Raw genomic sequence first — 16,047 nt, 5'->3', positions numbered from 1 at the left:
GCAATAACAATATTTCATTATCTGTGGATCGAGGTTATAAAAATAAATCATCAAATGAGCAGAAATACCAGGAAAATGCAAAGACTTCTTCAATTAGGTGGCACGGACTCTTTGCATCAACTATACACTAATCATGGTAACAAGCACAATAGCTTCTCTTAAAAATGCATTTTGAGTCAGGAAATATCTGATGTGTACACACACATAGGCACAGATCCAGTGAAAATTGGTACATTTGCTTTTCTAAGTGAACTCTCAAACAATCTTGTTCATATGTTTCTTCTCCTGCAATCATTGTATTAGCAAAATACTTCATGACCAATAAAAAGCTAAACAACATAATCATCTGGTACATGAACTAATAAGCTCAAGCAGTACTGTCAGCAGCTGGAGTCCAAGTTGGTGTAAATGGAGCATGTCTGACCAGAGTACATTATCTTTCCTTCAGAAGTACTTGCTACCTCTGTGGCAGAAACTTGGCCACTGAGCCAGGACAAAAGAGAGGACTAATTTCTAAGATCATCATTGCTAATTTATAGGTCAATATTGGTGGAAGACTTTGGGTTTTTGTCACTATATAAAGACAATGGATACAAAGAATTTTTGTATTTCTCATAGGCAAGTCATCTTTGAAAAAATTAAAGAGATTTGTGATATTTGGCCACATACAAATGTCACATACAAATTTCTCTGTAAAAGATTGACAGGTATTATACTTAAAAGTCTGAACTCTTCAACATTTCACTCTTTATCCACAGCTTCCAGTTGCTTTGTCCTGTTGAAAACATGTCAGTTTTGCACATCTGGTTGCATCATCTCCCAGTGCCCTTCTTTTTTCTTTTCCTTTTTAAAAGATCTGATATGTTCAGCCCTTCCTCACCTTTTTTTTTTTTTTACTGCCCATCTTTTCCTTTTCACCACTTTTGGTGGAACATTGATTTTTATTGCTGCTGCACAACCTTTTACTGCTCCAGGTTTAATGGTTTTCCACAGGTGGTAGCATCCATCTATACATTCCTTTATTGCTATTCAGAGGCTATGACATAGAGTCACTATTTTAAAAAAGTTAAACTGTTAAATATTGACTATAATTCAGGCCAAAATACCAGCCAGCAGTTAAATAGCCCACCACCAATTGTTGCAACTCCAGAGATGTACTGCCTGGGCTAGCTGGTTAGTGGAACTTTCAAAATAAGAGTAAGAGACTTGTCCACTTGAAAACTGGCCACTCATGCAAAGTAGAAATAAAATTAGCAACCAGACATTGTTTAGTAACAGTTAGCTGCTGAATAGCACCACACAAGTTCATAGTCACAATCACAACACACATTAAATAGTTAAATAGCAAATGAAGAAATACTTCAAGAGGAGAGGTCTGGCTTTTGATGCACGTCATTGAGGAATTGAGTGTAAATGTAAGCTAACAGGGCTGTGATGAAAGTCCATGCACGGTTTGGTAAACAAGTTCTGGTGCTGGCAGAAATAAACTGACTGGCAGCTACCACAATTCAAACATCCAGAGTGCTGCAGGGTTTCTGTTTTCAGAGCACATCAAACAGCTCGAGAGAAGAGATGTCCTCAGGGACTCTGGAAAAAAGTAAAAAAAATAAAAAAAAATGTCTCAGATGATGAGATATTCATTTCACCCTAGCAAAACCAAAGAGACGCCGGCTCCAACTGGATTCTGTCATCATCAGGGCTCTAAAGCAAGGTTACTTTCTGAGGTTTGTAATGCAGGATGAGCTGGGCTCTCTAGCTTGGTGAAATGAGGGCGAAGGATGAGCTGAAATAAGAGAAGATGGAGCTGATGGCGGTAGGAAAGTCTCTACTCAGGTTTCACAGTTTTACCTCAACAGCTCTGTTCAGTTACAGAGAACAAGAAGCTTCTGCAGATCAGCCAATACACGAGAGCAGACCGGAGTCTGAAGATCAATGCTGGCAGCAGGTCGAGAGAACAATATGCTGATGTAACTGTCATTAAATGTTAGTTTCAATTCATAATTTATGTGATTACATGTGTCCAGCATTGCACAGCTTCTCTGTCATAAGAAATAAAGAAAGTGAAGTTCTAATCTTAATCTCAGTCATTGGCTGTGCTTTAAAAGGACAAATGGGTTTGTGCTGATCTGACAAATTTACAAATATCAGGATAAAAAAAGAAAAGAAAAACAGAAGCCATACTACCCAAATATTGAGTTATCCGTCTCTAAAAACAGGCTGAATCTGTGACTTCCACTGTAATAATGCATTATTAAAGAACATCAAATCTTATTGCTCCCATCTCCATTATTTATGTTTGATTTTTGATTATGTTTTCATTATTAGATGTTTCTTGAACTGCAGCATTACAGATGCATCTTATATGTTAGATTCCTTTTAGTCATGGATTTATGGTCCAGAATACTGACAGGTCAGAGTTAGATGAACTCTTTCATGGATGGTGGCTGGCGATGCCAATTCTTCTTCTACTCTGTAACTCTGCAGCTCACTGAGGCTACAGAGCAGAACAAGGACTACCGCCCTGTAGTCCCACAGTGGAGTTGAAGTTCCCCCACTGGAGAAGAGACTAAAGAGGAACTTATTATTGCTGCTATTTATTGTCATAAAATACAATCTATTTCTGTGATAAACTCTAAATTTACTGTTTGAGTGCGAGTTTGAAATGTCACCATTATTGGTGGAAAAATGTATAATCTCATCTCACATGAAATTTCCCCTTGTGGGACTAATAAAGGTATATCAAATCAAATAAAGGTATATCAATAATGCAAAGTCAATTTATGAACATATTTTTCAGGTTAAAAGGATTAATCCCCCAGTTTGACCTGCACTCTTCAACAAAAACGGGAAGCTAGTAGCTTAAAGAGATGCAGAGATATTTCACTATTGATATGCACCAGTGACAAGTGAGATTCCCACAAGATGAAAGCAAAGTATGACCTTCACTGCTAGATTTCTTTGTGTATTTTTACAAAGGGTGACCAAGGTATATGGGAAATCTAAATGTCATACAGTTAGCATCCAAATATTATGTCACATTTAACCTCTGATCTCACTTTGACATTTTGTATCTGCTTTTTAAGTTGACCCCAAAACACATTTCTTATCTTTAAAGACATTACTGTCAAGAGAAAGAGAATGAGCTGCCTAGTTAGTTAGAAATATAGTGTAGTACAATATTAAATAATAAGCTCAAGTTATTCATGTCCAGTTATATACAAATGAAATATCAATAACGTACCCCTAAATGATGTTTGTAGTATCAAAATAAACATCTATAATGAATCTATAACCTGATTTTTACTGCACTACAAACGTCTTAAAGATAGTTTCAAAAGAACAACAAAAACAAAATGAGTATATATAAAATACAATACTTTTTCCTTAAAAGTAAATACTGCTCAGAGAGTGAACTGCCTTGGGGGAGGTTAGGTGGCGAAAAGGTGGCAGTAAAGCATCTAGAAGCTGTTTGCTACCACCTTTAAACAATAAAAATAGAAAACAAACACGTTAAAAGGCAGCGCAGTAAAATGTGTGAGCGGTGATATATACTCTATCGTACAAAGGGGAGAAACAATCAAAGCAATAAATGACTACAGCCTTAAAAGTTATTAGAATTAGTAAAACAATGCTACCTTGAAGCTAGCTAGTCATTATACAACAGTTCCCAGTGAATACTTAATAGCAGTTTTGGCCTAAGCACCACATTTTTTAGCAAGTTAATCCACCATTTGTCATTCATGCATGTAGTTATTAAATAAGTGTGGCAGGTCTGTCTGGGTTGAGATCTTCTAACAGCAAATACTTTCATGAGGCTGGTTTCCATGGAGAGCTTTAGCTTCCCGCGATCTTCTAAATGTGTTTTCAAAGCCTTTCCATGCTAAAAAAATAAAAAAATAAAGACAAGCTCAGTATATGTTATTCATGAAAATGGAAGATCAACAGGGAATATAAAACATCCTGAGATATTCACTTAGTGCAGGCAGCTCTGCTATAAAGACACTGTGTGCTACTGCAGAGAGGGCAAATCAAAAGGACAGCATCACTGCCATCCCCTGCATGTACTGCAGAACCTGAAGTGCCCCACAGCAGCTGGGGATAGCAAAAAAAACAAAAAACATATCATGTGATGGTGCTCCAGAGCTAATGTCACAACCGTCACGTTGGGAAAAGACAGTGAAGTGATTTTTAGACAGCTGCACAGCTGGGATGTCCAGCATGCAGTCCACCAAAAAGGTCCAATCCCGTCCACTGGATGACTTTGTAAAAAAAAAGGAGGGCGTGCATTTTTAACTTTTACCTGTATTTTGTCCTTCACAATCGATTATGCCCATGGAGTCTGAATTCCTCATTTCATTTGAGTGAGATGAATCTGGATCATTGTTCGTTTTATAGTCTTTTTCATAACAAGGTTATCACGGCCTGTCATTGGCCTGTCATTCACCACTACATAAGTAAGAGATTTACTGGCAGTACTACATTTGAGAAAAAAAAAGTTTTAATAATAATGTTCTCTGTTATTTAATGCTTTAAGTGATGAGTCCTGGTAATGACTAAGAGATTTTTCTGAGTGGTTAGGCCAGAGAAGCCAAGCCAATGAGTTTCTTTGATTTACTACAATAGCAATTCTACAAAATGTGCAACAAAAATATCAGTGACATAACATCTCATAAAGCTCATAGTCCAAAACAAATATGAGCACAGTTTATCTAAAGACCCATCAGGTGATCACTGTCAGTTTGGTTAAATTCTTACAAAACTAGATTTGTGTATTATAGCCCTGCAGCAGATTAAAAAGAAATCAATTAAAACTACAACAAGAGAACTTCTCATATAATTGTGAATGCCCAATGATAAATGTTTTTCTTCAGAAAATTTCCATTATGATTATAATATAATGTCTGCAGACAATAGATACAGTTCAATCTGATTGTAATAAAAACACCTTTCTGCGAGTATTAGGCATGATAGCCCCATGAGGCACATTAGAGCCTCAGCCATTTTGCTTGCAAGCATGAAGTGAGCAGCAGAGAATTCACATTTCCTGCTAAGAGATGAAAATAAGCCTCTATGACTGAACCTGTCACTTTTATATGATGGACCTACGCGTTCATATTAAATAATGCACGCCATTTCATTTTAAATAAAACACAAAACAAACAGAAGCAGCAGAAGGGACAGCCTCAGAGCATCACATGACCCTCTTCCGTTTACTGAAACTGAAGCTACATATTTTTAAATAGACTTATTTTATCAGAATTGCTTAAATAAAAAAGACCAGTACCAATAATCAATAAAATGCTCAATATTAGCCCTAATAATCAGCTGATCCCCATTCATAAAACATAGATAATTCTTTTCACAAATAACAGTTGCATCTTCTTTTGATTGACATAAGAACTAGGAAGTCATTCAAAACAGTTACCAACTTGTGCTGTCTTTATCTGTTAACTTCTCAGTTAATAAAAGTATCAAGAAAAAAAACAATGTGAAGCTCACGATACCTATGGTATGTCAGACACAATGAGTTTGTGCTGATCTGAAATCAACCTCAGCACCACTGGTCACCACAGCTTCAAACCAACTCTTAGTATTCACTGTTTGTGTTTGTGTATCCCTTACATACATACAGCACAGGACAACTCTAATTGAAATCAAAATGTCACACACACACTTGATCCTCATTCACAAGAGCAGTGTTGCATCCTCGTCAACACTTTTAGCTGCACCCATCCCAAGGAGGCTGAGCTCCAAGGTTAGGCTCTGGTTACCGTTTCTATTTACCTTCCTTGGGACTGGAGAAGCCAGTTGCTTCGAGCAGTGCTCTGCTCACCGAGTACAACCCCCTCATCTGAAACCTGAACCTGTGACGTGTGTGTGTGTGTGTGTGTGTATTTATCAGGTTCAGGCAAATGCAGGGGAGCAGTAATGGCACAGAGCTCGTCTTTGTTCCCAAACACTAATATTTCCATGTTTTAAGCTGCTGACTGTCCATTACAGCAGAGGTAAGGACCAGAAGATCCCAATTTCTCTTCCCTGTTGCCTTTTAAGCAGTAAAACCTGAGCAGGAGAGGATCTGCTGCTGTTCCATACCAACTTGCTTTCATTTGAGCCTCAAACTGTCATATAAAACATCAGCAGCATCAGAAGGGACTGTTAAGTCATAATCAGCTGGTTAAATCGGGCACAGACATGCGACACAGTAACATCATTTAACATAGATTAGGCATGAGGATTTTTTAACTTATATTCTACATCTGGTAAAAAGGCTTATTTTTGGCCTCTGAATCCTTTCTAATGACTCTGATTCACTTGTTATAAGAGCGGTCCAAGACTCCAAGCCTCCCCCACAGCTAAAAATTCACTCCACACAGTGCATGACTTCAGTCTCGAATTATTTTCTTGGGTGGGTGTGGGCAATTCTTAAGAACTCTGAATTTTTCTTATCTTAATTTGATATGCATTTGTGAAGATGTGATGACAAATGTACCAAAAATCAAAAGTACTTGGTGATGACTCTAAAGGTTAATAATTTCCAAGTTGGCCAAAGCCCAAACTCAGGCAAAATAACCCACCCACAACTTTAAGCGTTCTTGCTAACATACAGATATTTTTGAAAAGTCCAGACAAACCAAACCAAGTCAACCTCCTCAGTGGAAAAGGGTTGAATGACACAGCAAAAAAAAAATACCATCACCACTAATATAAAAATATAATTTCTCTCAGGTTTAAAGGCGTAGTTTTGGAAGATTCCTGTATGATTCTTTGCTGCTGTGTTGCCCGCTGCTCTATGTGACCACAACTCTGTCTGTGGGTTTGTTTGATTACCTGTCCACACAGGTACACCGTAGGAACCTGAAGGTTTGTATCTATATCAGATATCATGATGCCATCATGTTGCCTAGCAACCACCTAGGAACAGGCTACAATTACCCATTTTTGGCATATAAATGTGGTGTGTTTTTATATTTTATTTTGTTTTACTTTTCTCAGTTTGATTAAGCGATGGTTCCCTGGTGTAGTGGTTAATACATTCACTTTACATCAAAAGATCCCTTCTTTCAGACCTGGAAGAGAACAAGCCTCAGGGTCTGTGACACTAGCTTGTGTCTCCTAGTGCCAGGCCCTACCTTGGATAAATGGAATACCTGCTCTTCTAGCCAACAAAATATGTCAACTGTCTACAATAATAACATGAATTCTACACGAACCTTGAGCCAACACCAGTTTTAATAATGTTTAAATGTCTCTTGTTGGACACAAAGCTAAACTGTACAAATTCCCTGATTGGGATTAAACTTCAGATTAGAACTTTACTGTTTACATAGACTCTTAAGAACGTGATATAAATATAACGTGCAGTTTCATTCATTAAGCATTTTAATAGAATGAATCAATTTGTCGAACTTTCTGGGAAGAGTGGAAGTTGTGATGTCTGATATAAATACACACTGGATTTGTCTTGATTTCTTATTTTATCTTCACCCCTCTCCCCTCCCCTCTCGCAATGGTCCCCATTTCAACGTCAACCAGTATAAAAGCAGCACAATACATAAGATGCCATCTTCACATTCTGTTGATAGTTTTAGTTAATTTCTGAATGTTTTACACTCTTTTTAAACAAAGGGCATTTTTAGTACTGCTATAATTTGTTTGTTTATCATTCAGCCCTATACAAATCTAAATATAAGTTAGTATTTTTCTGTAACTAACACAAAAAAAAAAACGTCAAGTAACCCATGAAATATAAACATACAAAAAAAGATTAAAGTTGTTATCCAAAGGTTTGGCCAGCTCAGCCTACTTGATATCCAATTGCGTGTATGCAGCCAATAAACTAAAATGAATTTCACACCTGAATGTCACAAAACTTCAACTACTGCCATGGTAAATCCAAATCCTTATTCAATTCTTTTTTGTGTGAAATGTCTTTTGTCAAAAGCTTCTGAGAACTCTGAGAGTCTGAGAACTCTACTGATGGTGAACCTTGCAGATTCAAAGGATACTCCCAAAACTGGTATCTGTTGTTTTTTTGATGATGATCTTAGACTGAGCCAGTGTTTGGAGTCAGCAGATAGCCGTGCAGTGTGTGTCACAAAAGAACTCGAGTCTCAATTTTTAAGAACCAGCGACTGGCATCATCTGCTTATTCAGCACTTCAGCTGTAGTATATCAGTCATCTATGTCAATTTGGCACAATCAATCTCTGGAGAAAACTGACCTCAACTGTTTGTGTAGTTACAAGAATATTTTGCATGGACACCAGCAGGCTGGACATGGATTGTTTTGGTAAGTTTTACAAAGAAGTGAATATGCACATTTATAAAGCATTTACAAAATTGAACCAGCTTTACCCTTAAACTGACACACACACACACACACACACACACACACACACACACACACACACACAGAAGTTGTATTATTTCCACCTATAAATAATTTTTTTCCCAGAAGTTAAAAAGATGAAAATGCCAACAAAGACCAGCAGAAAGCGGACAGAAGAAATGTGAGTTTTTTGATGGTTTTTCAGGTCGTGAATAGAACAAAAACTTCTAAATGGGGAAAAAAGTAATGGAGGGAAAAATACCTTGGCAGATGTAAAGAAAGAAACATTAGTAAACGCTCGGATAACTAATGGCAAGGTTCGCTAACAACGCCGGGCACGTCAACCAGTTTTACACACCAACAATCACAGTTGCAGCTATTTATAGTACGATGAATTAATCCTCCAATTAATAATTAAACAGTTATAAGATGCCTGGCACAATTTAACACACACAATGAATTATTTACAAGGCATGAATGGTACATTGTACATATTAATATTAATGTCTGAATAGGAAAAATTCTCATTTTGCATGTGAACGTGACACATCAGATTTCCAAAAAATGAGGACATTTTCTCTGAGGAATGCCTGTGGTTTTAATGATTTTTTTTTAAATCAGTTTTAAATAAAATGTAAACAAACTAAAGTTCCCTAACTGAGACCTTTCAAAAACAATGGCTACATAAACTTTTTTCCGCATGTCAAATCTTTTCCTCATTAAACAAACATGGTCCAGGGTGTGTTCAAATGACCACAAAGCAATGGCAATGATTACACAGCTGATGTAGTCTCACCCCGTCCTTCTCCTTGTAACCTGAACATCCTCATTACAGCTGCAGTGGCTGCAGAGCTCTGAGCCTTTATTCTCAACAACCATGATGAAATTATTTGACTTATTATTATCAGTCCTTTGAGACGAGAAAGATCTTTGTTGCTTTTACTCTTATGGCAGCAGGACTATGGTGATTTATTTTATGTCCATGTATCTTCACATTGCCTACATATATTTTATTCAAACCTAGAGCTGGGCGATATAAGATTTTTTCATATCACGATATGTGTTTTTCATTTCAGGCGATAACGATATATATCACGATATAAGCCAAATAACTATATTTGTAAGATTTAAATGTGCCGTTGCTCACAAGTAAAATGTGAAATAATCAGCAGCTTGTTTTGATTTAAATATTTATTTCCCATAATAAGTTTAACAGGGTAGATGTACTTAAGGAACATCAGACTTCAGTTTCAGATAAATAAAGGCAAATATTGCAAACTACACAAAAGGCAGCCGCTAAAGCGTTTAAGTTTCAAAATAGAACAAACAAAACAGACTACTAAATTGTCAATTCCACTTAGAAACAAAATTTTAATTCTAAAAATAAATCTTAGTTCATTTTACAGAAGAACAGACAAAATTGACTAACTTTTGTCAATATCAAATAAACTGAGAACTAAAAGGAAATTCTCAATCTCTCCTTGTTGTATAGCTTAGCTTTTCAAACAGTTTTAACAGTGACTTTAGTCTGACAAAAGCCGAATGACGAATTAGCGCTTTCAGTCAGAGATTGAGCATGCACCGGTTTATTGTATTTCCAGACTTGCTTTCGGCACAATTTACAGTGCGCGCTACTCTGTTTTTTGTCAGACTTGAAATAGCCGAAATACCTTCACACTACGGAACTTCTATGGCCCTTCCGTTCGACAATCTCTCCGGAATTGGAACCATCATCGTTTTTTTCTTCGGTAACCTTCGCTCACGCTCTCAGTTGATTTTTCTCTAGTCGGCAAACTCATTTCCTTCATTACCCGGGCGCCCCGGCTGCAAAAACAAATACACATGTGCGCCTTGGCACTTGTGCTGTACGTAACAAGTCACGTGACGTGACGCTGCGGCTGTGATTGGTTAGGCTCTGCGCTACTTAATTTGGATTGGCTGTTCTTTTTTTCTTTTTTTTTAAGAGGACAAGAGAGATGAGGCCTATCGCAATAGTTAAATTTTTCTATCGAGAAAGTTATTTCGCAATACATATCGTTATCGTTCTATCGCCCAGCTCTATTCAAACCTTAAAACTCACTATAGTACATTGTATGCTTGGGTTGGACAGAGCAGGGCGATATGACCAAAAATATTTATCACGATATACATTTGAAAATTTGCAATAACGATATAATTGACGATATAATTGACACTAGACAAACTACTTTACAACTCCACAACTTTATTAGTGTAAAAAAAAAAATATCAGTGTATTTTCACTTAAACAAGCAGCTGTTTTTTATGTGCATTAAAGTTATATAAAAAATTTAACAGTGCAAATGCAAATCCTTGCTGACAGTTTAACCAAAAGGCATTTCCAGTGGAAATTGGCCGACATATCCTCAGCATAACCATGTATAATATCCACAAAACTTAAAAAGAGGTTATACACACACAATACAGTAATATTATGTTGAAGCACAGTACGTATCACTCCGCGAGGCTCCTCCCTACAATAGCCGTAATGCTCCGAAAATCCATCAAGCGGTGCGGGTTCGTAGCTTAGCAAAGTCGTACTAAAACATTTGACAGATTTTCGAGCGCAGTGTACGACATAAAATCGTTTCGAGGTCAGTAAACACAACCAGAATTCATACATAAGGCACACGGGATTATAAGGGGCACTGTCGATTTTCAGAAAAATCAAAGGATTGATTTTAAGTGTGCCGTATTTTCCAAAAAACACGGTAATATCGACGGCCCGCTAGTATGCTCTACCAAAAATAGTGCTTTGTTGTGTATCTGACGGATGAAAGCTAAACCAGTTCCACACCAGTGAAGTTGCAGCATTTTTACAAACCAATTCTGATTCATCCGTTTCATTCAACGATCCGCTTTCGCCCTTCTCATTCTCCGTCGTCGCCATGTGCATATGAAAACAAAGGCACTGCGCATGCGCGTTTTACCCATATTCTATCGCGATATTTCATTTTCTTATCGTTGCCCAACATTATACCGGTATTACCGTGAATGGTATGATATGGCCCAGCCCTAGTTGGACAGGCCACTTTGTCATTTTATAGACCAAACTGCTGGTAGTATTAGGAATGTTTCCCAGGAAATTTTATGTAAAAGTATAAAATAACTGTAATACTAACAACAACTAGAGTAATTTAACTTTATAACTTGAGAAGCGCTCCAAAACACTTTCACAAAATAAAACAGAATGTTTTTTGTTTTTTACCTTGGATGTTTTATTTTCGTTCAAGTCTTTTTAACCAGCTGCTTAAATCACTGCTTTTCCACCATGTAACCACATCAGTAATTTCCATCATATTGTTTACTTTTGGGCTGCGGAACATTTTTTTGAATATTTTCCAAAGCACTGTGCTTTGGTGGATTTTGCTGAAGGTACTAAATCTTTATCAGAGGCTGAGATTTGCCTCCAGCTCTGAGTCTTGCTGGGGCTTGTCTTGTTGTTGTGTGCACTTGGACATGTAAACACATGGCATTGCTTTAGCAATGATATTGTGAAATATTCCACTTTTAAATCACTCCCAAAGATTATACATGGATGACATCAAATGGCACAGCCCAGTCACACAGTGTATGACAAGAACTTTTATTGTGAAAAGATGGAACAAGAAGAAGCCTTTCACACACTCCTAGAACAAATCTTATTTTTCTGTATGGGCTGTTTCTCAATATGCACACATGTGTGTACTTGTGTACTTATCAAATGTAATAAGTAGCAACCCCAGTCCAGTTCCAATTCAAAATTGCTGAAAATGCCCAGATGTGTTCTTGCTCCGCCCACTCTATCGAAGGTACATTAATCATGACTTGTGTGTGCTTGGTGCAGCCAAGTACCCCAGAATGCATTTCATCTGAAACTCAAAAGCGGCAATAGTGGAGGACAGCGGCCAAAACTGTAAGTAAAATTTAAAATATTACTGTCTTTGATGAATTAAACAAACTTTTAAAATGTTTTTAGGCATGAATGCAGATTTGTAAACTTCAAATATCTGTTTGATTTATCAGCAAGACATTGCCTGCTTGCAAAAGTGCTCCGATGTTTTTGTAGATGTCCATTTCTGCTGGTCTAACAGCCAGCTGCCCCACTAGCTGTCAGCTGACCACTCATTCAAGGCTGATTATACCTGGCGGAAAACACCTGAGTCCTGGCACATCATTTTCAAAACCCTTTCGCCACTCAGTGAAAGTTAAACACTAGATATAATTCACTCATATGATTTCTAACTGTTGATGTTTGGTTTATTTCAGTGTTTTACTTGTTTCTGGAAAATTGGTTTGTTCCCTAATGTAGAAATGTGCTGTACTTATTGTAACAGCTTATCCTGAATTAAAACGAACATTAAAAATATTTTAATCCAGGAGGAAAGTATGAGCCGTTTCTCTGGAAGCAGAAACATCTGGACCAGCATGTTTATGCTGTTCATGGGGACAGATGTCAAGTTATGAAACGATAAACCATAAATGATCAAATTATGTTTTTAATATTTACTCAACGCTATTCTAAACGCCAGCTGTCTGTTGTAAGTTGTGGGAGTCTACTAGAATAAAAATGAAATCATTCTAGCATCTGAACAGTTTGTCTTTGTTCAATAAACAGCGTGAAACAGATCTATGAATCTATGGATAACTAATAATAATCATGGAGACTAAAAGCAGTGAGGTTGCTCTGAGTGCTCAGAGTAGAACAACCACCTTCTCGGATGAGAGGTGAAACGTCTTCAAGCAACCTTAAGAAGTCCAGACGCTTTTCTTTGCTAACTCCTTTGACAACCAGTCCACTTCCCATTTCAGTAACGTGTGCATACATGTGCCATATAAATTACATTTTAAATCTAGAGATGCTGACTACTATCATATTAGTCTTGTTTTAAGATCTAAAGAACAGTCACCTCATTCACCCATTCACACTTTCTTCTATGCTTTTTCTGAGTGAGTGCTTTCTATCTAACATTCACACACATTCACATTCCAATGGATGCATCGGAAAGCAACTTTGGGTTAGCATCCTACCCAAGGATATTTGGCACGCCAACTTGGAGTAACCAGGGATCAAACCACCAACCATGCGATTAGTAGATGACCTGCTTCACCTCCTGAGCTACAGCCAACAACAAATGTTTACTGCAATCTTTCTAAATTAAGCTATTTTCTAAATCTTTCTATATTATTTCACCTTGATGGCTTTTTTATGCTTATTGTTCTTCTTCAAAGAAATCTAGTAATTAAGCGTATCATGGGTAATTTCTCCGTAAATATTAATCAGTGAAATTAAGGGGGAATGGGAGTAAAAACATAGCCGAGGTGGGGGGAATAGGCTCCAGCCCCCCCCCCCCCCCCAAAAAAAAGGATACGCGGAAGAGGATGGATGGATGGATGGATGGATGGATGGATATAAGAACATGGAGATGAGATGGGCTGAGCTGAGGTGAGGTGTCATGTGATCAAATACACTGCCATTCCACCTGTCCTCTGGAAGCTCAGACTCCTGCATGAACAAAGTACTAGCAAAGTACACAAGTACAAACTTGTGTACTTCGGCACTGAGAAACAGTCATGCACTGAGCAGCAATAGCTACAAAGACACAGCAACCACATAAACACAAGCTTGAGTAGCCCACAGACCTGGTCCACACATTTCTGATACTGCCCCATGGTGACACTGCACAGCTACAGCATGTATGTAACAGTCTGTTCTCCTGACAAGGAAGCACATTCAATGGAAAGCAAAGGTTTTCTCCTCTGATGTGGGTGGTAAATAAATGCGCACCTGAAAACCTCCTAGTTTGTCCTGTTGATGTGGGTTTTTTTTGTTTGTTACACTATATTCTAAGAAGGCTCAGTACCACCCAATGCCCCCCCCCCCGGGCACGCCTCTGAGAGTAGCATGAATATTAAGGCTGTTTGTCCAAAAGATCCATATTTCAGCCTTTAGCAGATGGAGTGCCTGATATTTACAGCATTACTATGAGGCAGTGCAGCAGACTAAACATGCAGCATTAACAAGGCTGCAAAGTACTGATGCTGTTCAGTGGAAACCTGCAGGGTAATGTGTGATAAATCATGCAGGGTGTAGGTGCATCTGCGCTATGCGGGCCTACCTGTCCTCCTCAAATACTCCAACAAACAGGTGCTCTTTCTGCGCTGGTCAGAGCCACAAATGAACGCCAGCGAAAACTTCATTTGGCATGTACTAGCAGGTAGTACATACACTACCTGCAGGAGAGGGTTTATACCCTGTAGAGGAGTGCTGACAGTTTGTTTTCTCTTAAAAGCCACATTCAGGACGGTTCGCGGGTCTCCACGCGCGAGGAAAACTTCCCGTTAAACTGTCCGTCTCGTGAACGAGCAGTTGGTTCAAACACGTTCAAACAAAACACGGAGTCCTGAAGCTGAGCTAAAGCCGGTCTGAAGTTAAACCACGCACCTGCAGGGCAGCAGCCGACCGCTCATCCCAAAAACTGTCACAAAAAGCGGACACTTACCTCAAACCACTGTCCGCGGACGACCGGGAGGAGGACGTGAGAGGAGAAAGCTCAGCCGGTCAGCGAGTCCAAAGCCTCCGAAAACACTTTGCTGCTGTTGTTTCTGTCCTTTAACTGAATTTAAGTCCCGCTCCGGCGTCACTTTGTATCCGGACGGAAGCTCACAACGTGGAGTGAAACCGGTGGCGGCGGAAGCAGCAACAACAACAACGGCAGCAGCACCAACGGTCTCCGGCCAGCCTGCTGCCTGTCAGCGCTCAGCGCAGGGAGAGAGAGCGGAGACTGACGCCGCGCATGCGCACGACGATCGCTACTGCAAAAACAGAGATCGTCTAATGAGCAGTTGCAGTCCAGTTTGTCTCTATAAATGGGGTTTGTGCCCTGGTCACACTATCTTTAGAGTACAGTACAGCTTTCAAAATTAGTGACATTCAAGAATTCAAGCAATATCCTTACACTCTGTCCTTTTCTGCCTCTGGAAGCAGTCTTACATTTTCAGATGAATAGGACCAGGCAATATAAAAGCTGCAGTCCCCCATTAAAAAAGTTTTTAAATAGCAAAACAAAACAAAAGAAACAAAGGTTTTGACATAAAAATCTGTTTTTTTCCCCATATAACATTTTAACCTGCAGAGCTGACATATAGGCTCTTGCATTCTGTATATTTCCCTGGAATTTAAACAATAAAGAGAAGAAAAATGTAGAGAGAAGGATACGTGACTTTTCTTTTGGGCTGTCAACAGAACAAAAATGTCAAATGGAAAAAAAAAACAGCAATGGTGGGCAAAAGAAACAAGTATTTGCTCACATTTTAATACAAGAGTTTGTTTGGTTTTGGGACCAATCTTATATTTTCTAATAGAATCTTAAGTCATTTTTAACAAGCGGATTTTAACCCACAGAATTTCATAACCTTTAACCTCTAGAATGAAAAGTCAGAATTGAAATAAAAGGGGGTAGCATTAAATCTGTTAAAGGTGCACATTTAAAATTCTGTACTTATATCTTTCCAAAATGTAAAAACATGTGAGAATGTGGGCTTGTTTCTTTTTAAAAATAATTACACTAATTCTTTAATTATCTTTGTCACACACTTAAAAGACAAAACGTCCCCTTTTTCAACACCTATTCCACTTAATCCCAAGGGATAACCTGGCAGAATGAGATGCACACTAAATTCCTCCATGATCCTGTAGAAATTATAAGATGATTAAATATA

At 38.2% G+C, this 16,047-nt stretch overlaps 1 protein-coding gene across 2 annotated transcripts in view; it reads right to left on the bottom strand.

Moving 5' to 3' along the window:
- The window catches only part of LOC134638460 (spermatid perinuclear RNA-binding protein-like), a 106,789-nt gene extending 91,706 nt beyond the window's left edge, over positions 1 to 15,083 (bottom strand). For both annotated transcript variants that reach the window (XM_063489100.1, XM_063489101.1), the window contains exon 1: positions 14,829 to 15,083. The gene's annotated coding sequence lies outside the window, so the exon portion shown is untranslated. The remainder of the gene's footprint in view (positions 1 to 14,828) is intronic.
- Positions 15,084 to 16,047: the final 964 nt, after the last annotated feature.

Source organism: Pelmatolapia mariae, linkage group LG12 (assembly GCF_036321145.2).
Source record: "Pelmatolapia mariae isolate MD_Pm_ZW linkage group LG12, Pm_UMD_F_2, whole genome shotgun sequence".
NCBI classification, from domain to species: Eukaryota; Metazoa; Chordata; class Actinopteri; order Cichliformes; family Cichlidae; genus Pelmatolapia; species Pelmatolapia mariae.
This window is presented reverse-complemented; position numbering and strand designations above follow the sequence as displayed.